The sequence below is a fragment of the Microcebus murinus genome, chromosome 14, assembly GCF_040939455.1.
Source record: "Microcebus murinus isolate Inina chromosome 14, M.murinus_Inina_mat1.0, whole genome shotgun sequence".
NCBI lineage: Eukaryota > Metazoa > Chordata > Mammalia > Primates > Cheirogaleidae > Microcebus > Microcebus murinus.
In genome coordinates, this window is record NC_134117.1 from 71,711,507 (window position 1) to 71,733,351 (window position 21,845).

The 21,845-nt window shown below is 52.4% G+C and overlaps 1 long non-coding RNA gene across 1 annotated transcript in view; it reads left to right on the forward strand.

The window, feature by feature from the left end:
- LOC142875571 (uncharacterized) overlaps nucleotides 1–16,890 on the forward strand; it is a 42,591-nt gene extending 25,701 nt beyond the window's left edge. Inside the window, exon 3 of the long non-coding RNA XR_012922914.1 lies at nucleotides 16,807–16,890. This is a non-coding gene — a long non-coding RNA (uncharacterized LOC142875571). The remainder of the gene's footprint in view (nucleotides 1–16,806) is intronic.
- Nucleotides 16,891–21,845: the final 4,955 nt, after the last annotated feature.

Sequence of the window (21,845 nt, forward strand, 5' to 3'; positions counted from 1 at the left end):
CCCTTCTTTTGTATTGTGTTCCATTTTATGAAAATGCCACTGTATTTGGTAATCCTTTTACTGATGAACACTTTGGTGGTTCCAGTTTTTTGAAGTTACAAGCAAGGCTGCAATGAATAGCTCTGTATAGTTTTCCCTGGGCACGTGGATCAGCATTCCTGTGGGGTGCATGCTGAGAGAGGGGTTGCTTGCTCCCAGGGTATTAGCATTTTTAGTTTTAATAAGCAGCTCCCATGTTACCTTCCAAAGTGATTGCACAAAACACAATCTCAGGGTAAAAGTGCCATTTGCCCAATCCTCACCAACACTTGATGATGATGAGAGTTCGCGCCACTTGGTTCTAGGGTCCTTGTATGTATCAACTCATTTAATCGCCACAATGACCCAATGAAGCAGTTTCTATTATTCTCTCTGTTAAATAGATGGGGAACTGAGCAGAGAGTTTAACTTAATTCCACCACAACTTCAATTTGTGCTAAGTGACATCTGAACCAATACGACGGCCCTCATGTCTCGGAGGGGAGGTGATTTACTCAAAGCCACGCAGTCCGTGGGTAGGCCGGCCAGGTTTGGGGTGGCCTGGGCAAACACCCCCTTTCCTGCTACTGCTGGCTCAGACGAGCCGGGAAACTTGAGAGCCAGTGGCCCCTGGGACCCGCCCCAGTCGCCCACGAGGCGCTGCTCCGAGGGCGCCGGAGGAGGGGCGCCGCCTGGCGCGGCGAGGCGCCTCTTCCCGTCCGCGCGGGCGGCCCCGCAGCGCCCCCTGGCGGCCGCGGCGCCCGAGAGTAACGGGCCGCGGGGCGGGCGCGGGCGCGGGCGCGGGCGCGGGCGCGGGCGGGGGGCCGGCGCGGGCCGCCCGCGCGGAGATAAAAGCGGGCTGCGGCGCGATCTGCGCGTTCTCCCATTGATTAGCAGGGTCTGCCCGAGGCCGCGGCGCCCGGCGGCGGAGCGCGAGGCTGAGGGCGCGGCGGGCGGCCCCGCGCACCCGGGCCGGCGGGCACTGCCCCGCGCCGGACCTCGGCGGCCGCGCGTGCCGGCAGCAGGCGCAGCGGAGCCGAGCGGCGGCGGCGGCTGCCATGGGACTGTGCTGCTGCAAGGACTGGAGGGGACACCTGCGAGCGCCCAAAGGTAACTCTCGGGCGCACGTGCGCCGGGCTCCCGAGCCCCGCTCCCCGCTCCCCGCTCCCGCCGGCTGCCGCGGAGGGCTGCGCTCCCGCCCGGCGACCTGCGCTGGTTTTCCAGGACCCCAGGCCCGCTCCGGCTTCAGAGAGGGCTCAGGTGTGGCTGCTGCGCCCCACAGTCTTCTAACTTTGGAGGGGCGTCTTCCCATCGCGGGGCTGGGGCGCGTCCAGGGGTTGCTCTCGCTCCGCGGAGCCTGGCTGCGGTTGGGGCCCGCCCCCGCGGCGGGAGGAGGGAGACCCAGGGAGGGTTCGCCCCAGGGCCAGGAGTGGACTGCGGCGCGGGCTGAGGGTCCGCCAAGTCCGCGCGGGGCGGAGGGCGCCCGGCGTCCCGAACCTGCCCGCAGGTTTTGTCCGAGCGAGCTCGGCCGGTGCCGGCGCCGCCTCTGCGGCTTAACCGCCCGGAGAGGGACCATTCATTCTGGCCCGCCTGTCACAGACTTGGACAGAGCGGCCCTGACTCAGAGTTTTCCGAAAGTCGCGGCGGAACCTGCGAGCGGAGCTGCTTGTGGAATGCAGCAGGCTTGGAGAGGGCCCGAAGCCAAGAAACATGCTTGGGACAGCGGCGGCCGCCTGAGGTCCGGCCTCTCCGGCAGTGGCCCGCACGACTTAACCCTTGATTGACTGAAATGGCCCATGTAGGTGGAGGGGAACAGAGGTGCGTCCCTTTACTGCAGCGCTCGCCGAACTCACGTGGCCCTAACATCCACCTTCCTTGCTTATTAAAAAGCAGATTCCTGGGCGCCCCCTGACCTGCTGGATAGCTGTGGGGCAGGCCATGCTAAACTGTGTTTGAGAAGCTCCCCCAAGTGACTGAGTGATCCTGTGAGTCTGGGAAACCTTGCTTTTGAGGCCTGAGGTCAGGCAGGCCCCCCAGAATGCACAGCAGAGCCTGTCCCTCCAGATAGTATTGTGGATCCAGGTAAAGAGAAGGTGTGAATGTGTCGCAGCCTGCAGTGCTCTTGGCCAGGTGACAAGTGATGCCCTAAGTGTGCAGGTTGGTTTCACAAAGGGTTTAAGGTAGCTTATAATAACATGTATAATAATTAAATATGAAAAACCTAAACTGGACCCTACATTTAGACAGGATGTATAGAGTTCAAGGGCAAATAGAGCCCAGTTAATCTGGCCATATATATAGTACCTGTTGAGCCACTGCAGCCAAGACCAAGTGTGAAATGTGAATACTGTAGCTGCAAGGTTCTCATTGCCCCAGAGTAAGTTTTCTTAGCATTTGAATTTTAAGAAAGGAGAAAAGAATTCTGCGTGTGGGCCCTCATGCTTGGAGAGTGGGGCTGCGGGCCATGTGCGGGGTCTTCACCGTTACAGTAGCTAGAGCACCAGTAGCATTCAGAGCAGGGTCTTCTGTGCTCCCAGCGCAGGAGGGAATTCACATGGGTGAGCAGCTTGGGTCTTTCCTGACCCCTTCTCAGTCAGCGAGGCAGGAGATGGAGCCTGTGTTCCAGAAGCCAGTGTGGATTTGCAAGGCCTTGCTAAGAGAGGATATGTACTCAATAAGCAGCCCCAGAAGGGAGCCAGAGGTATCTCCTGCTAGCTTTGTCTTCTGGGGCTGGGGCCCCCCAGGGCCAGCTGCTGGCTATGCCGATCCAGGTGAGGAACAGCCTGGTCTGGGAATGTTCCCCAACTTGCCCCTGCCCTCCCACCCATCCCATAGGACAGCTGGCCACCGCAGCTTGGGAGCGGGGAACAAGTCTGAAGTGTGTGCAAGGTTCTGCAGCTCATGGAAATTAACAAAGCTGGCCAAGCTGGCCACGTCTGGGGTGAGAGGGGGCGGTGCCAGAGCGGGCTGCCAGCCACTGCCAGGTGGGGAGGAGAGAACCCGTGCAGCTGGAGAGTCTGTGGTACAAGCAAGACAGATGTTTGGTTTTTTAATGTAAAATTTGCAAATGTTTAAGTGCAGTGGACTCATTTAACAAATTTGAACCCATGTGGCTGGTTAGGTTGGGTGGCGCACAGTCTGGACCATTGTTCATGAGTTCTACAATAAACAGGGGAGTTGTTCTTTGGTCAAATAACCTTAGACATCAAGAGTTATTAAAGCTTGAAAGCTTTTCGCTGCAAGCCTTCTCAGAGCCTTTGTCACACCGGTGCAGCGGTTCCTTGCCAGGTCGGGGCGATTGTAGGCACAGTCTCTCCCAGGCAACCTGCACTTCATGGAGCGTCTCAGGACACACAGATTTTCGGACACATTTTGAGAAATGCTGCTTTGGACATTAAACTCATTCAGTTGTCATAGCAGAAGCACAGGATGTCCGTTCCCAAGGGCTGTGTGTGTGTTTAGCCGTTGCAGCTGCCTAAGGAGATACCTGCATCTCTAGCCTAGAAATGTGTGTATTTGTTTTTAGAAAAGGTCCAAAGAGAGTCCATTAGTCATTGATAGCATTTCAATTAAGGCAACTGCTAAGGCAACAGCTGTTCTTATTGATTTCATTCTTGGATGTTTCTGAATCAAACTTTTACAGCAGAATACTTGAGCTTGTTGTTTCTGTGTAAAAGCGTGCTTGAGGAAGTAGAAAGGCTCATATCATCTGTAATCTCAGAACAGCAGCAATACATCAAGTGCCAGAACCACGTCAGGACATGTCATCATCATGCCTTTGAAACCTAGAGCCTGGGCCGGTGCCTGGGAGCCCCACTCTCCTGGTGGCCGCAGAGCTGGAGGTGGGCACAGGGCCTGGGGAATTGCTGCAGGCTCTTCTCAGCGAGGGGGCGTGAGACGCTGTGATGTTAGTCACACTTACTATCAGTGCAAGGCAGACTGTTGCAGACAGAGCAATCCTGGTCCCAGGTGCTCCCCAAGAAGCTGGAAGGCAGGCGAGCAGGAGCTGATTTGTAGGGAAGGATCAGGGGAGCAGAGCTAAGGAACTTGATCTGAACTCTGAGGGCAGCAGTCTGGCTTCATTGTACCTGGGGCATGTTCCAGATGCTTCTGTGGTGGGTGGATCTCTTCCTTTGTGGGCAAATTGTATTTTCCCCAACTGTGCACGTTGCCCATGGGCGAGACGTGGAGGAGGAAGGTGGCACTGGAGCCCAGCTCTGTTCAAGGCGGAGAGGGAGTGAGGGAGAGAGAGCACTGGCGGCCGAGCCCTTCGCACACCACCGCGTGCACGTGCTCTCGGCCGCCGTGCCACTCCCCAGATGCCCCCGCCCTTTGCCCGCACCTTCCTGCTGGTCTCCGCAGCAGCCCTCTGCAGCCTTCCAGGGTCTTGCCCACTGGCAGGCCCCCTTCCCTGCCCAGCGTCCTACATTCTGTCCCCTCCTCCTGTCAGCTCGCAGACTTGCTGAGTTCCTCATCAGGAAAGGAAAAACCTGAAACCACCACAAGACCAGTCTCTGCCCCCTCTGCTCCATGAGCCCGGACCTTTGTTCCTCCCTCCACCCAGCGCGGAGTGGCCCAGAGCCTGCCCCCTTCCGTCCGCCCCCAGCCCTTCTCCTGCCTCTGGGACCCTCCCCCACCCCCTTTTTGCTGTGACCTCTGTCAGCTACTGAACCAGCTCCCCAGGGCCCGGTAGTCTGATTGCCTCTAAGCAAACGGCCCGGCCCGCGCATTGCCCTCATCCCCAGCCTGCCAGCCCAGACGCCAGGCCAGCCCTCCCGCTGGAGTCTGCGCCCCACTGCCCCTTTTCTCGGGCACCGGGACTCTGCCCTGCCCTGCTCTTCATTTTCCACAAAGGCTGACACACCCGTGGCCCTGCCCCAGGACTGCACTGCTTCCTGACAGGCCATCCTGAGATCATCTGCGCCCCTCTACTCCCCTGCCCAAGCCAGCATCCCGTCCATGGCTCCAGTCACACTGGGTCCCTCCTCAACCCCACCCTGGCCCCGTGTTGCCCACGGAAGAGGCCTAGCGTCTTAGCCCGGCTGTATCATGTTCCCCAGCACCCTCCCAGTCTCCCCTGCACACAGCCCAGACCTCTGCCTTCACCAGGCCCTCTCAAGGTGCCTTTCGGCCAGGACCCGGGGCGGTCAAGCCCCAGGCACGTGGCCTGTGCCTGGAGCCATCTCTGAGGTCCCGGCCCTCAGGCCCAGTTCATTTCATTCTCCCCTGCACGGTGGTTGGTCTGTGTCTGCTGCCACTGGCTGGTCATTATCTTGTCACCTTTGTGATCTGGCACCACAGCAGCACAGAATCTGCGCTCTGTGAACACTGGCAGGGGAGTAGAATGTGCGCAGAGATGGGGAGACCATTGTGCCCACCTGTTGGCCAGGCTCAGCCTGTCGGTGTCACCTGACACCCACTGGATCCTGGTGGCAGCCCATCAGGAGAGTCCAGCCCTCTGGGAGTGTCACTGTGCCCCAACAGTGTGCACTGGGGATGGATTCCCGTGGACCCGTGTCCCTTTGCTGATGGACAAAGTGTAGGTTCTGCTGGGCATGGGCCCACTGGGCACCCAGCAGCCAGGCCGCAGAGGCCATGGCCGGGCAGGAACGCTGCTGCAGGGCCAGTGCAGGACGGGCAGGCAGAGGTGCCCGTCCCCGTGCTGGGGGGGGGGGCATAGGGAGGCATGGCTGTCAGGACTGGTTCTGCTGTATAAAATCCTGCATAACCTCTGAGCCCACCTTCTTGAGAAGGTTCCATTTTTCACGACGCCATCAAGATTGCTGGTAGGCAGCTGCCATACAGGCTTCTACCTGTTTATCTCACAGTCGTGTGTTGGACACCCAGTCCACGGCAGGCCTCGTGCCGGGAACTGGGCACAAAGAGAATCTGCTCCCACCGTGCCCATGGCCTGCCTGAGACCCAGGTAGCAGACATGCTGTTGCAGGCTGAGAAGAATGCAGCCTGAGCCTTGAGCACCCAGCCCGAGGGATCAGGGAATGCCCGGACCAGGCGGTGGCCGACTGGGTCTTATGGGAGGCGGCAGCAGCCCATGAGAAAAATAAGGAAGGCTTTCCAGGCACGCAGCCGTGTCCAGGGCTGAGGCGTTCAGGGAGCTGTCCCCCTCAGGCCAGCGAGCAGCTGCCCCTGCCTGGCCACTCCTGCTTTGCTCCTGCCCCCGGGGACCGGCACACACCAACGCCCCCGAGTCCTCCGAGCCCTCCAGCAGTCAGAGTGGCCTGGGCAGGGCATCTGCTGCTCTCACTGCTCCCTGCTTGCAAATGCCCGGTGGCCCCAGTGGCATTTACAGTCGTCTCTCAGCGTCCCATTCACTGCTGGGGCCCAGCGTGGCCCCAGCTCCCCATGTCCCCATCCTCCTCTTATATCCCACTGCTTTTGTGTCCCTCAGTTCTCTCTGCCAGAAGTTGCCTTGCCCCTGCTCTTGACCTGGGGACCCCAGTGTTTGTCTGGGCCTCAGTGTCACTATTTCCTGAGAGGCCTTCTCTGGCCCCTGTTATTTGCCCACTCTCCATCTCACATTTTTCCTTTAAAAGACTTACCACAATGCACAAATACACGTGTCACCATTTTGCAAGATCTGCTCTCTCGCCAAGGGAGCCAGAAGCGCCCTGAAGACAAGGGCAGGCTCTGTGTCTTGCTGGGTGCCGCCAAGGGCCAGGCAGTGTGCCGCCCTCGGGGCGACTCAGCTTTGAAAGCAGTAGACTCAGCCCTCTGCGCTGCTCAGGGATTGGGCTCGGGCGCAGCCCTCAGCCCTCCGCATCCCGCTCAGTTTCTGAGAAGCGCCCTCTTCGTTACCTCTGCCCCGCTCTAGGGTCCTGGGCAGCAGCCCTGTGGGTTTTTTCAAAAAGGGAACCAGCACCAGGCAGAGAACTGGTTTCTTTTCCTAGCCAGGTCAGCCTCACCTCCCTGAGCCCCTGCATTCCCACCTGGGTATGGGGACAAGCGTGCTGACCTCACGAGTGGTCAGAAAGCCCAGCCAGAGTCCCAGCTCCACCCCTTACTAGCTGGGTTTACACTTGGAACCTCAGTTTCTTTATCTAGAAAGAAGCAAACAGGCAAGACTGGAGGTCTCTGAGGCCTCTGGCAGTGGGAACCTCGGATGATGCTCTGAGGAGACTCAGGACTGCCCTGTGCCCCTAGCAGCAGTCCCGAGCTTTCTCCTACCTGCCTGGAGATGACTTAGCCGTTGTCCAGCTTGGGGGAGGGGAGTGAGGGAGCAAGCACGGGGCAGCAGCCCCCTTTGGCCAAGTTTATGAGCAGGTCTCTTTAATAGCACATAGCCACGGTCCACACGGCCGGCCCCAGGACTGGGGGGCACTCATGGCCTCAGAGAGGAGCCAGTCCTGCGGAAGCTCAGAGTCCCTGATCTTGGCCATCTGGGCCTCAAGTCTCTCAGGGAGTTCAGAGTTCTGAGCTCCTGAGAGTGCAGAAGGAAACGCCTAGGTGTGTTGTCTCATCCTGTCAGTCTGTGCCCCTGTAGGGACACTCCTTCAGGAATCCTGGGACCAAAACACAGAGCATCCAAATAAAGTGAACCCCTAAAATAGTCCCCTTATCCCCCAAACCCCACCTGGCTATGTAGTTATTGCACATCTTGTTTGAATTGTGTCTTTTCCTGGGCTCTTCCCTCAAACACCTATCACTGGACTCTTTTTCTAAACAGCTGTATTGAGATATATTTCATATACCATAGAATTCATACAATTCAGCATTTTTTAATGTATTCACAGAGTTATGCAACCATCACCAAAATCTAATTTTGGAGCATTTTCATTACCTCAAAAAGAAACCCCATGTCCATTAGCAGTCACTTCCCATTCCTGAGACAGCCTCCCCACCCCACTTGTACTGCCTCAGGCAACCACTAAACCATTCGCATATCGTATTGATACATATATTGTAGTTTTGTGATTGACTTCTTTCGCTTAGCATAAGTTCATCGATATATGACTACTTTATTCCTTTTTGTGGCTGAATAGTATTCCATAGCACGAATATACCACATTTTATTTATGTATTCATCAGTTGATTTGGATTGTATTTTGCTAGTTTTCTTGAAGACTTTTGTGTCTGTATTATAAGGGGTATTGGTTTTCTTTCTATGTCTTTGCTTTTGATATCAGAGGAATACTGGCTGCATAGGAGGCATTGGGAACTGTTCACTCTTGTCTTTTGGAAGATTGAACATTTGGTATTAATTCTTCTTTAAATGTTTGATAGTTTAGAGTTGGTTTTGGTAGTTTGTGTCTTTCTAGGAATTTGTTTCATCTAAGTCATCTAATTTGTTGACATATCATTCCCTTATAATCATTTTTATTCTGTAAGATTGGTAGTGATGTTCCCTCTTTCATTCCTGATTTTAATAATTTGAATATTCTTTTTTATCTTGTTTAGTCTAACTAAATTTGTCAAATTTGGTGATCTTTTCAAAGAATCAGCTTTTTTGCTGATTTTCTCTATTTTTCTATTCTTTATTTTATTTATTTCTACTTTAATCTTATTTCCTTCCATCTGTTTAAGTTGTATTTGGTATGTTCTTTGTCTGGTTTCTTAAAGTGTTAAGTTAGGTTATTAATTTGGGATCTTTATTCTTTTATAAAATAGGCATTTATAACCATAAAGATTCCTCTAAGCATACTTTTACTGCATTCCATACGTTTTAGTATATTGTATTTTCATTTTCATTTATCTCAGAGTGTTTTTTGTTTTGTTTTGTTTTGTTTTGAGACAGTTTCACTCTGTTGCCCGGGCTAGAGTGGCATGGCGTCAGCCTGGCTCACAGCAACCTCAAACTCCTGGGCTCAAGCAATCCTCCTGCCTCAGCCTCCTGAGGAGTTGGGACTACAGGCATGCTCTACCATCTGGCCTAATTTTTTCTATATATTTTTAGTTGTCTGGCTAATTTCTTTCTATTTTTAGTAGAGACAGGGTCTCACTCTCGCTCAGGCTGGTCCCGAACTCCTGAGCTCAAACAGTCCTCCTGCCCTGGCCTCCCAGAGTGCTAGGATTACAGACGTGAGCCACCATGCCTGGCCTATCTCAAAATGTTTCCAAATTTTCTGTTGTGACTTATTCTTTGGATATTTATTTATTTAGTTAGTTAGAGATAGGGTCTTACTGTGTTGCCCAGGCTGGAGGGCAGTGGTTATTCACAGACATAGTCATAAGGAACTATATCCTCAAACTTCTGGGCTCAAGCCATCCTCCTCCCTCAGCTTCTCAAGCAGCTGGAACTACAAGTGCTTGCCATTGCTCCTGGCATCTTTGGGTAGTTAGGAGTGAGTTGACTAGTTTCTACATATTTGTGAATTTCCCAAATTTCCTCTTTTATAAATTGATTTCTAATTTCATTCCTCATTAGTGAGTGAACACAATCTCATACTTTGTTTTAATCATTAAAAATTTTTAAAGATTTTAAGGCCTGCTGTATGATTTAGTATTGGTCTATTCTGGAATACAGTCCATGTGTACTTAAGAAGAAAGTTTACCATGTTATTGTTGGCTGGAGCATTCTATAGATGTATGTTAGGTCTACTTGATTCCTTGTTTTGTTCAAATCTTCTGTTTCCTTATTGACATTCTGCCTATTTCTATTATTGAAAATGAAGTATTGAACTCTCCAAAGATTATTGAATCTTTCTTTAATCCTGTCCATTTTTACATCATGAATTATGGGGCTCTGTTCTTAGGGACCTATATGTTTATAATTGTTTTATCTTCCTTCTGGATCTACCCTTTTATCATTATAAAATGTTCATCTTGCTTATTTCCAGTAACCTTTTTGTTTTGAAATCTATTTTGAAAAACTCCCATTTGTGTCTTTTGCCCACTTTTTGATGGGGTTGTTTGTTTTTTTCTTGCTGATTTGTTTGAGTTCTTTATAGATTCTTTGTGAGATGTATAGTTTGCAAATATTTTCTCTCATTCTATAGATTGTCTATTTACTCTGTTGATTATTTCCTTTGCTATGCAGAAGTTTTTTAATTTAAGTCCCATTTATTTATTTTTGTGGTTGCTACATTTGCCTTTGGGGTCTTAATCATAAATTCTTTGCCTATGCAATATCTTGAAGAGTTTTCCTACATTTCCGTCTACAATTATTATGATTTCATGCTTTATATTTAAATATTGTATCTATCATGAATTAATTTTTGTATATGGCAAGAGATGGGTGTCATTCTTCTGCATGTGGCTATCCAATTTTTCCAGCACCATTTATTGAATAGGGCATCCTTTCCCCAGTGTATGTTTTTGTCTGCTTTGTCAAAATCAGTTGGCCATAGCTATATGGTTTTATTTCTGGCTTCTCTAGTCTTTTCCATCCATCTATGTCTTTACCTTTATACCAATACTATGCCGTTCTGGTTACTATAGCCTTGTAGTATAACTTGAAGTCAGGTAATGCAATGTCTCTAGATTTGTTCTTTTTACTTAAAGGTGCTTTGGCTATTCAGGCTCTTTTTTTTGGTTCCAAATGAAGCTTATGATTATTTTTTTCTAAATCTGTGAAATATGATGTTGGTATTTTGATGGGGATTACATTGAATTTGTAAACTATTTGGGGCACTATGGACATTTTATTGGTGTTGATTCTGCCAATCCATGATCAAAAGATATTTTTCCATTTGTTTGTGTCCTCTGTGATTTCTTTCATCAGTGTTTTGTAGTTCTCCTTGTAGAGATTTTTACCTCCTTGATTAAGTATATTCCTAGGTATTTTATTTTCTTTGTAGCTTTTGCGAATGGTATGAACAGATGTTTTTCAAAAGAAGATAGACAAATGGCCAAGAAACATATGAAAAGATGTTCAACATCACTAATCATCAGGGAAATGCAAAATTACAATAAGATACTACTATCTTACCTGTATCAGAATGGCCATTATTAAAAAGTTAAAAACAATAGATGCTGGCACGGATGCAAAGAGAAAGGAATGCTGTTTATACACCGTTGATAAGACTGAAAATTAGTACAACCTCTATGGAAATTCTTCAAAGAAATAAATGTAGACCTACCACTTAATCCAGCAATCCCACTGCTGGGTTTCTACCCTAAGTAAAATAAGTCATTTTATCAAAAAGACATCTGTGCTCAAATGTTTATTGCAGCACAATTGCAAAGATATGGAATCAACTTAAGTGCCCATCAGTTCACAAGTGTATAAAGAAAATGTGGTGTGTGTGTGTGTGTTTGTGTTTGTGTTTTTGCATGCATGTGCGTGTGTCTTGTGGAGTACTACTCAGCCACAAAAAGGAATAAAGTAATGTCATTTGCAGCAACTTGGATGGAGCTGGAAACTATTATCCTAAGTACAGTTATCTCAGGATTGGAAAACCAAACAGTATATGTTCTCACTAATAAATTGGAGCTAAATGATGTATACACAGGCACAAAGAGATATAAAGGACATTGGAAACCAAGAAAGAAGAATTGGAGAAGAGGTAAGGGCTAAAATACTTACCTGTCAGGTACAATGAATACCATTCTGGTGACTAGCATACCAAAAACCCTGACTTAAGCATTATACAGGATATCCATGTAACAAAAACATTTATACCACCTTAATATTTTGAAATAGAAAATAAAGTCTGTTGTGTTTGTTATTTGTGTAGCCACCCTAGCTCTCTTTTAGGTATTTTTTTCATAGTGTATTCTTTTCCATCATTTCACTTTCAACCTACTTGCATTTTTTAATTTACATGTGTCTTTTGTAGATGGTAATAGTTTGACTATTTTAAAAGTCGATTGGTCAGTCTTTGCCTTTTTATTGTAGAACTTAATCCATTTATCTTAGTATAATTACTGATAAGGTTGATTTATGTTAGACATTTTGCTATTTGTTTTCTATATATCTAATTACATCTTTATGCCTTTTCACAGTTTTACAAGTATTAGTTTATACAGTTATTTTTAAAATAGAAGAAAAGAGCTGCAAAATACATCTACACTGTCTTTTTTTTTTTAGACAGAGTCTCGCTTTGTTGCCCAGGCTAGAGTGAGTGCCGTGGCGTCAGCCTAGCTCACAGCAACCTCAAACTCCTGGGCTCGAGTGATCCTTCTGCCTCAGCCTCCCGGGTAGCTGGGACTACAGGCTTGCGCCACCATGCCCGGCTAATTTTTTATATATATATCAATTGGCCAATTAATTTCTTTCTATTTATAGTAGAGACGGGGTCTCGCTCTTGCTCAGGCTGGTTTTGAACTCCTGACCTTGAGCAATCCGCCCGCCTCGGCCTCCCAAGAGCTAGGATTACAGGCGTGAGCCACAGCGCCCGGCCTTACACTGTCTTTTATATTTAGCTGTATAAGTGTTATTTCTTAACATAGATTTCAGTGAACATCTAATGTCCTTTTATGTCACCTAAGGGACTCCTTTTAGGATTTCTTGTAAGACAGATCTGCTAGAACAGAGAACCAAATACTATTAGTTTTTGTTTAAATGGGAACGTGTTTTCCTTTGTTTAAAGGATGATTTTGCTGGAAATAGGATTCTTGATTGATAGTCTTTTTGTTCCTGTCAGTATTTTGAAAATGTCATTCTGCTGCTCTCTGGATTCCATGGTTTCCAATAAGAAGCCAACTGTTAATTTCATTGAGAGCCCTTATATATGGTGAGTCATTTTCTTTGCTTCTTTCAAGATTCTTGGTCTTTGGACAACTTGACTATGATATGTCTAGGTGTGAATCTGTGTTGAGGTTATCATATTTGGAGTTGAGATTCTTGGATAATGCTTTTCAGCAAATTTGGGAAGTTTTCACATCATTTTTGTCAATATTCTTCCCACCTCTTTTTCTTCCCGTCTTTCTAGGACACCCATTATGTGTATGTTGGTGCGCTTGATGGTGTCCCATCAGTAACTGAGGTTCTGTTCATTTTTCATTATTTTTTTTTCTGCACCTCAGATTGGACATCCTCAATTAACCTGTCCTCAAGTTTCTTGATTATTTTCTTCTGTTAACTCAAATCTGCTCTTGAACCCCTATACTGAGTTATTCATTTCCGTTATTGTACTTTTAAACTACAGAATTTGTATTTGGTTGTTTTTATAATTTCTATTTCTTTATTGACATTGTCTAATTAGTAAGACATCATTGTCATACTTACCTTTAATTCTTTAGAAATGTTTTCCTTTAGTTCTTTGAACATAATTACAGTAGCTGATTTGAAATCTCTAATAAGTATGATACCTGTCTCAAGGACAGTTTCTACTGATTACTTTTTTTCTGTGTATGGGCTATACTTTCTTTGGGGGGGGTGTCTTGTAATCTTTTGTTGCAAACTGGACATTGAAGATAATGTAACGTGGCAAACTCTGCACTCTGTAATGTGTGTAACTCTGCAAATCAGATTTACCTTCCCTCCCCAGGTGGTTGTTGTAGCTGTTTGTTTAGTGAATTTCCTGAACTGAATATATAAAATCTGTGTTCTCCATAGTATGCGGCTACCAAAGTCTCTTCTTGTTAATTTAGTGGCCAGCTAATGATTTATCAGAGATACTCTTAAATGCCTTAAGCCAACAAGTCTTCTACCCTTTGCCGAGAGTGTGTGGTGTGTGTTGGGGCACATGTCCAGTGCGTAGGTAGTTTGTGACTCTGCTTTAGCCTTCCCTAAGTCAGCCAGAGATGAGACTGCAGCCTCTCAGGTCTTCCTGCACACGGGCACAGCCCTGCCCATGTCTGTGACCTTCTAGATCTCATGAATGTCAGAGGTTTTCAAAGCGCCCAGTGGATATCTCCTTTCCCAAATCTTCCTTGTTGCTTTGGCCGTGTCTTGTTTGCCCAGTTGGTGTCCGAGCTTTAGGCAGATGCCGAAGCCGTGCTGCTGACTGTTTTTGACCAATGCCCTGGAGACAGGGCTTTTCCTGCAGCGCAAGCTCAGAGTCAGGTCAAATAATGACAATGGTCTATAAAAGTGGCTTTTTTCAGGAAGTGGCAAAGCGAGTCAAATTGTGACAGTGCTCTAAGGATGGGATATTTTCAGAAACTAATTTTTATGAAGGTATGTGAGCAAGTACTCAGAGCTTCCCTGGGTGTGGTTTGTCTCCCTTATTTATCTTTGCCTAGATGCTAAGTGGTGACTTGGAGGTGGGTTAAGATACCCGAGGGCTTGGTCTCAAGGAGGCAGTGTGAGATGTGGAAAGTTCCTGAAGCTTGGAGTTGGGCAGCCCTGGTTCTGAATTCTGGCTTTACCACCTACTTGTTTGTCAGCCTTGGGGACAGGTTAATTCTCTGAGCCAAAGAGAGATGCCTCTGTAAATTGGATGCCAGCAACCTCACTAGGTTGCGTTCAGGGAAGAATTAAATTGGCCTCTGTATGTAAGGCTGTGTGCTGGCACACAGAAAATGCCCCCAAATGGAAATTATTATTTGGCTTGGGGCTTAGGGTAAGACCTTAAAACATGATGAGACCAGTGTTGTTTTGCTGAAATGAAAGCATTTATAACTCATAAGCACTTACTATGTGTCAAGCCCTGTCCTAAGCATTTATATGTATATATATGTGAGTTCACATAATCCTCACAGTAACCCTCACATAGATTCTGTTATTAGTCCTGTTCTAGAGATGAGGAAATTGAGGTGCAGAGTTTCCTGCCCAAAGCCACTCAGAGCTGGAGCCCCACCTGGCTGTCTGGCACCAGAGCCCCACCCTCCCCTGCTCCTCTGTGTTGGTTTCGGTTGAATGCTACGCAGCTCAAAGGCAGGGGGCACTTTGGCAGATAGAAACCGACAGCACCGAAGTGTGATAAGAAAAGCAGCATGCGCCTGTAACTGCTGAAACTGGAATCAGAGCGACTGGGACAGCCTCTGGTCACATCCAGTTTGGAAGGCGTCACAGGTCTGACACAGACTTCTCCTTTGTGGCTTCTGCAGGCCGGTTCCTCTCCGAGAATCAGTCATGCATGGGGCCTGCCCCTGCTCCAGTTCCTCCTGAGGCTGGGGGTGCAGCCTGTCCCTGGCGCAGCCTCCTCCCTGCCTCCCCGCCACACCCAGGTCTGCTGAGGCTGCTGCTCAGACCGAAGAGTAAGGGGGTGCTGCGTTTCAGCCCCTCGTAGGCAGCCCCAGAGCCCCACCCACAGCAGCCGCCCGGGCGTGGGGGGGTTTCAACCCAGCGCTCATCCCGACACGCCAGGCCTACAGGAGTAGGTGCCCCCACCCTGGGTCCCACTCAGTCTTTTATAACTTGAGCAAGTCGCCATCAGTGATGTCACATGGCCACTGCCGTGTGGGACTGTCTCTGCAAGTGTAGAGCACAAGGTGCACATGGGGTCCACCTCCTCAGACCTTCCCAGGGAGGCCCCACCCCGGGGCAAGGCTCAGATCCCTTCCTGCCCGGCAGCACTGCAGCCGTGGCCACCGTACACGTGCTCACCCGGACAACAAGGAGGTTCGAAAAAGGCTGAAATACATAGGTGCCAGTCAGTAAGCCGTCTCTGCCCCAGATTTCCTGGGCTCCTCAGGCCTCCCTACTCGCTAGCACCTGGAGTGTCTATACCTGGTTCTGCAGGGCCACCGGGGACCCGGGAGGGGCTCATGGCCCACTTCCATCCTGACGGGCCCTGCAGAGCCCTTGATGAGGGTTCGAACAGCACCCAGTCTGCAACACGACTTCTGGGGGCAGAGGGCTCCTGAACCTCGGAGCAAGGAGAGACCTTTGAGATGAGGTCACTTGCACTTCCTCTATTTGCTGATGAGGAGAGTCAGCCCTAGAGACCTGGGGCACCCTCCCAGGGCACACGGCTCATCTGGACGGAGCACTGGACTAGCTCCCTGTGAGCTGAGGGTGCAGAATCAGGGACAGCGTGAATGTACTTGGAGTCAGGCCAGCCTCGGCTCAAGTCCTGACTCAGCCACTTTGACCTCCTGTCCCTCTGGGCCTGCGCCTGGGCTCTCCGGGCCCAGGTCTCATGCTGGCGGGGCGAGCAGCGCCTCTCGGGGCTGCCGTGATGTCCTGCGGGCACGGAGGAGAGGGCTTGAGTGTGAGGAGTGTCCACTGATACCAAACACTGTCTTCCCCAGAAAGCCAGGGTGACTGAGGTCCTCTGTTGACACCAGCACCTTCTAACTTAGCGAAGTCTCGGCTGCCATGCCCAGAGTCCACTGCCCGCCAGCAGGCCACTCCCTACCATGCCCCAGTCCACTTCGAGGAACAAACAGGCGCTCTTCCAGTGCCGAGCTCCCAGGAGGGCTCCGGAGGGCGCCCGCCACCCAGACTTCGCTCCCACTAGTGGGGCACCCACCACCCAGACTTCGCTCCCACCAGTGAGGCACCATGGCTGCTTTTAGATGCATGAAACGACACACAGCCTCGGAGGCGGGGGCTGGGCAGTGCTCGGGGACCGCCTTGCCCAGTCTTCTCGTTTTCCAGATGAGTTTTTAAAAAGCCCAAAGAGAGGAAATGACTTGCTTAAGACCACACAGCATGTCAGTGGCCTGGCTGAGCCTTCACCTGCAGCCCCCGAGTCTGGGGACCCCTTGCCCTGGGCTCTGAGCAAGGCCCTGACTTCAGCTGGCCGGGCCCACGCGAGTTGAGTGCGAGCTTGCGCAGAGAGCAGCGCTGGGCCACTCACCGGCGGCCTCCTGTCTCCCGACCACGGAAGGGCGGGGCAGGGCAGTGCCACGAGAGTTGTTCGGGGGAGGGGCGGGTTGGGGGCTGAGCAGGTGGCGGCCAACCTGCCGAGCCGCCCGGCGCTGCACGGCACGCTCAGCCCCATGGCCGTGGCCCTGGCTCACCTCTTTCTTCACTGATCTTTCTTCTGTTGGCTTCAGGCGCCTCCCAAGTGCCCAGTGGGACAGAGGGCTCTGAGACTCACCTCTGCCCCTCGCTGCTGCCGGCCGGCCGTCTCCACCGCCTGCCAGGCTTTGCGACTCCACAGCCCTGATGTTTGCGGGTTCAGGAGGGGCCCCTTCGACGCCTGCCATGTTTCTCCGCCGTGCTTCAGGAACGTTCTGGGGGGGGAACGCTCTCGTGCCTTAAACCGACGGCCTTTCACTGGGGAGGAAGGGAGGCCACGCGCGCCGAGCGCTTCCTGTGCCCCTGCTCTCTCTGCGCGTCCCCACGAGGGCGTGGCGCCCTGGCTGCAGGATGAGGGTGTCAGGTTCTGAGAGGCACATGGCTGCCCCGCCCAGACGTCCTGCTGGAGCTGTGTTTGAGCCCAGCCTTCGCTAACTCCAAAATCCGTGTTCTTTTCTCTTCCCTCAGCCATCCTCCAAGTCTGCAGGCTGCACCCTCCTGGAAAGAGTCCAGTTAATCCTTGACTGCCAGGACTGGGGCCTGTGCAGCTTCTCTGGCTACCTAATAAAGCGACTTCTGATGAAAGCCTAGGGACATCGTTCCTTCTTTTGCCCCTCCCCCATGACCAGAAGGACATCTTCAGAGCCTGGAAATCACCCGGAGCAGCAGGCAGGGTGTCACAGGTCCCCTCCTTTATTCAGAGAGGCCGGGGAGCTGCTCCGTCCCAATAAATGCCGGGAAGCCACTGATGGATGGGGCCGTGCTGGGAGGGCCTGGCTGGTCTGGGGGAAATGAGGTCGCCGAGCCCCGGAAGAGGCCAGGGTCACCCGACATCCTGCCCTGCCTCCCCTGCGAGGCCCCCCTGTCCTGGCTGGTGCTCCTGGCTGGCGGGCCCTCGGGTTGCCGCATTCATGAGCCTGGCTCTGAGGCCCATTCTAAGTTAGTGCTATTTGTAGAATCTTCTTAAAACACCACAACAGTGCCATTCACGGAGCGTCTGCACAGCGACCGACCGGAGGTGGAGGCGGGAACAAAGCGCGGCTGTGCTTTGGCCTGTGCGGGGAGCGCCCCTCCCCCGCTGGTGAGGGGTGTTGGCGCCCTCCCCGCCCGTGGTGCTCCCAGCGAGGCCCCATGGGCGCAGCGCAGACTCTGGGCCCGTGCTGGCCTGTGGCACGCCCTGAGCCAGGCTGGCTCAGGTGCAGGATGGCGCGTGGCTCTCTGGATGTGGCACGGAGCCCTTCTTGTAGCTGTCTCTGCCAGGCCCGGTTCTCCTCCATCCTCCCGTCCTCGCCCCTGGCATCAGGCCGCACATAGGACTTGCTCAGTTTGGTTGGATGGACAGGAGCAAAGAATGAGTGACAGCAGTCACCAGGGGCCCAGGAGAATAAAGCCTTGGGGTCCAGAGCCGCAGCCTCGGGCCTCTCCGCTGCGACTGTCGGCAGGTGCTGCGGTCCCCCGTGGGACAGACAGCAGTGCCCTCCTGCCCGCATTTCTCCCCCGCCCAGGGGGACGCACAGTGCTGCCGTAGGCACTCTTGCTCTGGGCCTGTCAACAGGTGCCCCCGTTAGCGGTGTGTTCCGTGGTATCCGGGAGGAGCCGAGCAGCGCAGAGTGGGGGAGCCCTTGCTGTGCGGTGGGCCGTGGGCTGGGTGAAGACTCCCGGTGAGTCGCCCTCGGACCCTCCTCGCTTGCACAGCTGCTGGCCGGGCAGTGCCGCCCCGCCTTCCTGCGGCCCTGAGGCGTGCAGGTGTGGGGCCCTAGGCCCTCTGTGCGAAGGGCTTGCTGGGTCCCGTGTTTGGTCTCCCCGTGGGTGCCACCTGGGGGCTGCTCATAAAGGCTGACATTCACCCAAAAGGAGCTGGCTTAGCTGGCCCCGCGTGCCTGAGGACAAGAGGCTGCAGGGGCCTCACAGTGTGTCCAGCGTGGTTAGCGGGAGCCCCCCGGTGGGCAGGGCGTGGCAGCCAGGACCCAGCAGCCCTCGTTGGACAGCCGTGCCAGCCAGGACTGAAGGGGGTTTGAGTGTTTTTAAAAGTGTGGCCATTTGTCCTCAACAGGCCCCCAGCATGTCCCCAGTAACAGCTGGTCACGAAGGACACAGGGCCGCTTCCTGACCGTGGTGGGCCCGGCACACGCAGCTGGGCAGGAAGAGTGGCTGTTGGCGAGCGCCCTGCCCGGCAGTGCAGACCCTCGTGACGGGGCCAGGCGGGCGAGCAAAGCCCCGGTGGGGGGGGGATTCTGGGAGCGCCCGTGTGCGGGGCAAAGCCCATCTCCGTGCGAAGGAAGGTGCCAGCCGTGGAGCCCTGGCGCTGGAATCTGACCACCACGAGGACAGGGATGGCCCTGGGAAGTGGCCCCTCCAAGACAGGCGGATCTGCATCACTCACTAGTGCCAGGACTTCAGGCAAGGACTTGGCACTCCTGTGCCTCGGTTTCCCCATTGGTAAAATGGGATCCAGAAGGCTTAATTTGGGGGCTGCCGTGAGGATGGGAGGAGCTCACAGTGGGTTGCCGCGTCTGGCTGAGCAGGGCCTCCGCACCCGTCCCCAAGCGAATTACCAAGTGAGCCGGGCTTTGTGGTCCTTTCCCGCGTTAGCCCCCACTGGGGGTGCGCACTCCTGAGCTCAGGGACTGGCTGCTGGCATCCTGGCATCCTGGACAGTCCCGCGCACGACTGTCCTGTGAGGGTGCGAGAGGCTGCGCAGGCTGGTGCTTTGGGGCAGGGGGTCTGGCACACAAATCCTTCTGAAGTCTGGCCTCTTGCGTTTCTTTTCTGTTTCTTCTCTTGCTGTCACCGTCCTTTCCTGGCACCGTCAGTGCAGCTGCCTCTGTCAGCTCTCCCAGTCCTTCTTTAGCTACCTGTTCTACTCCGAAGTGTGTCGTGAGCCAGAGAATCACACGCATTGGGAATGTGTGTGAACTAAAAGCAAGCAAGCCCCGAGACAGCCTCAGGAGTCGGCTGTTGGCTCTCAGCATACCGTTTGTCTGTTTTGGCTTCTCATTCATTGTGTCATTTGTCCCTGGACTCTAGAGGGACAAGATTGCCAGATAAGTGACGTCTGGACAAACAAGGCGTTGCTGCAATGCCCTGTGCATGGCAGGGCCACTTGTCCTCACGGGCAGTCACCCAGATAGGGCAGCTTTTCCAGCTTTGCACGTTATGACTCTTCACAATGAGGATGGCTCAGGTGATGGTGACCCTGGGGAATAAGGTCATTTTCAAGGGAATTTGCCAGGGTCAGTGTTCAGCCCACCTTGCAGGTGGGACGGTGTGGCAGGAGGCGCTGAGAGCTGGAGGCACTGGGGCCTCCCCCCCAGCCTGCAGGCTCTGCTGAGGAGGACGGCACTGCACCAAGTCCCATAGACAAGGCATTAAAATCTCAGCGCTGGCCCTCTTGCTGCGAGATCTTGGGCAGGTTCCTTCTGTAGAAAATTAAAAGATAAGACCTTTCTCAAGGTTGTCTGTAGGCCTGATGTGAGAACATGTTTTAGGCCCACATGTCATGTAACTCTAGCTGTAACCATTCACATAAGCTACAATGTGAATGGTTGCCTCCAGAGGGCACCATTCATTTAGACTACAGTGAGAATGGCTGCCATGGTGGGGGCATGCTCTTAGACTACCATGTGAATGGCTACCTCCTAGAGTGCTAGGGAGTGGTGCTGGATAACAGTGAACATTCTGACACTAGCAAGAGTACTTCTTACCTTGCCTGGTTGTTTATACCTGACCTCCAGGAAGGAGGCAGCTTATAAAAATAGCATAGCCATGCTCTACATCATGGCATTTTGCTCAATGATGTACCACATATATGGCAGTGATACCATAAGATTATAATACCATGTTTCTACCGTACCTTTTCTGTGTATAGCTACGTTTAGGTACACAAATGCTTCCCACTGTGTTACAGTTGCCTACAGAATTCAGTACAGTAGGGTGCTGTACGGGTGTGTAGCCCAGGAGCAGCAGGTCAGACCATATGGCCTGGGTGTGGAGCGGGCCATGCCAGGCTTGTGTAAGTGCACCCTCTGACGTCAGCACCATAGTGAAGTCGCCTAATGAGACATATCTCACAATGCATCTGGTTGTTACGCAGTGCATGGTTACATGTTGTTTTTTTTAAGAACCTGAAGAATTTGGGTGGAAAAAGCGTGGAGAGACATTAGCTCCAGCCCTGAGGTCCCACAGGCCTGCTGGAGGTGGCCCATGCTGCTCCAGCCCTTGCAAAGAAGGAGTGAGAGATCCATGGCAGCCAAATCAAATTAAGGGATTTCTCATGAGTCCAATGTAGATTTTGTGGCTCAAAAATGTCTGTCTGTCAGGCAGAGAGGGGCAGAACTGGGGAGCTGTGCGCAGTGTCGGGTGGGCAGAACGTGAGTGTTGAGTGAGGCGCCTGCATGCACCCCTGCCTTTGGCAAGTCACCTCTGCCCTCCCCAGGCCTCATGCTCTCCACCTACCCCTTCTCTCCATCCAGTGGTCCTCACAGGCTTTTGGCTACATCTCCTGCTTGCCTCCTCCATGCAGCCCTCCTGGCCTAAGCCTCTCTCTGCCCCAGCCTGAGGAGGGGCCCCGAACTCACCTGGTGTGGGGAAGGCGGAAATCCTCCCTGGGAATTCACCCTCCACCCACTCCTGCGTTTGCTGGAGGGAGCTGGGTAGCCCACCAGGTTTCCCCTCCCCTACCACACATCCTGCAGGCTCCCAGAGGTTTTGTGAGGCAGAATTGGGGTGGGGCTGAGTGTTCCAGCAAGGAGCCACACCTCCGCTTCTCTCTCTGACACCTGCCAGGCCCTCAGTCCAGCCCTGACGCCCTCCCTGCTCCCTGTGGCCCACTGAGCCCCACCACATCTGTGCAAGAAAGCCTGCCCTTTTGCCCCTCAGTTCTCAGCTCGGTCCCTCCGCAGACCGCCTCTCCCATCCCCTGCTGCAGCAGCCCCGCCCCTCCCCTGCCACAGCCTGGTCTCACCTCCTTCCTCCTTGGCTACAGGGGGCGGGGCCTTTACCGCCTCGTCCACCCGTGCACCTGCCCCAGCCCACCTGCGCCGAGCACAGCACTGGCTCACAGCAAGGCCTCGAG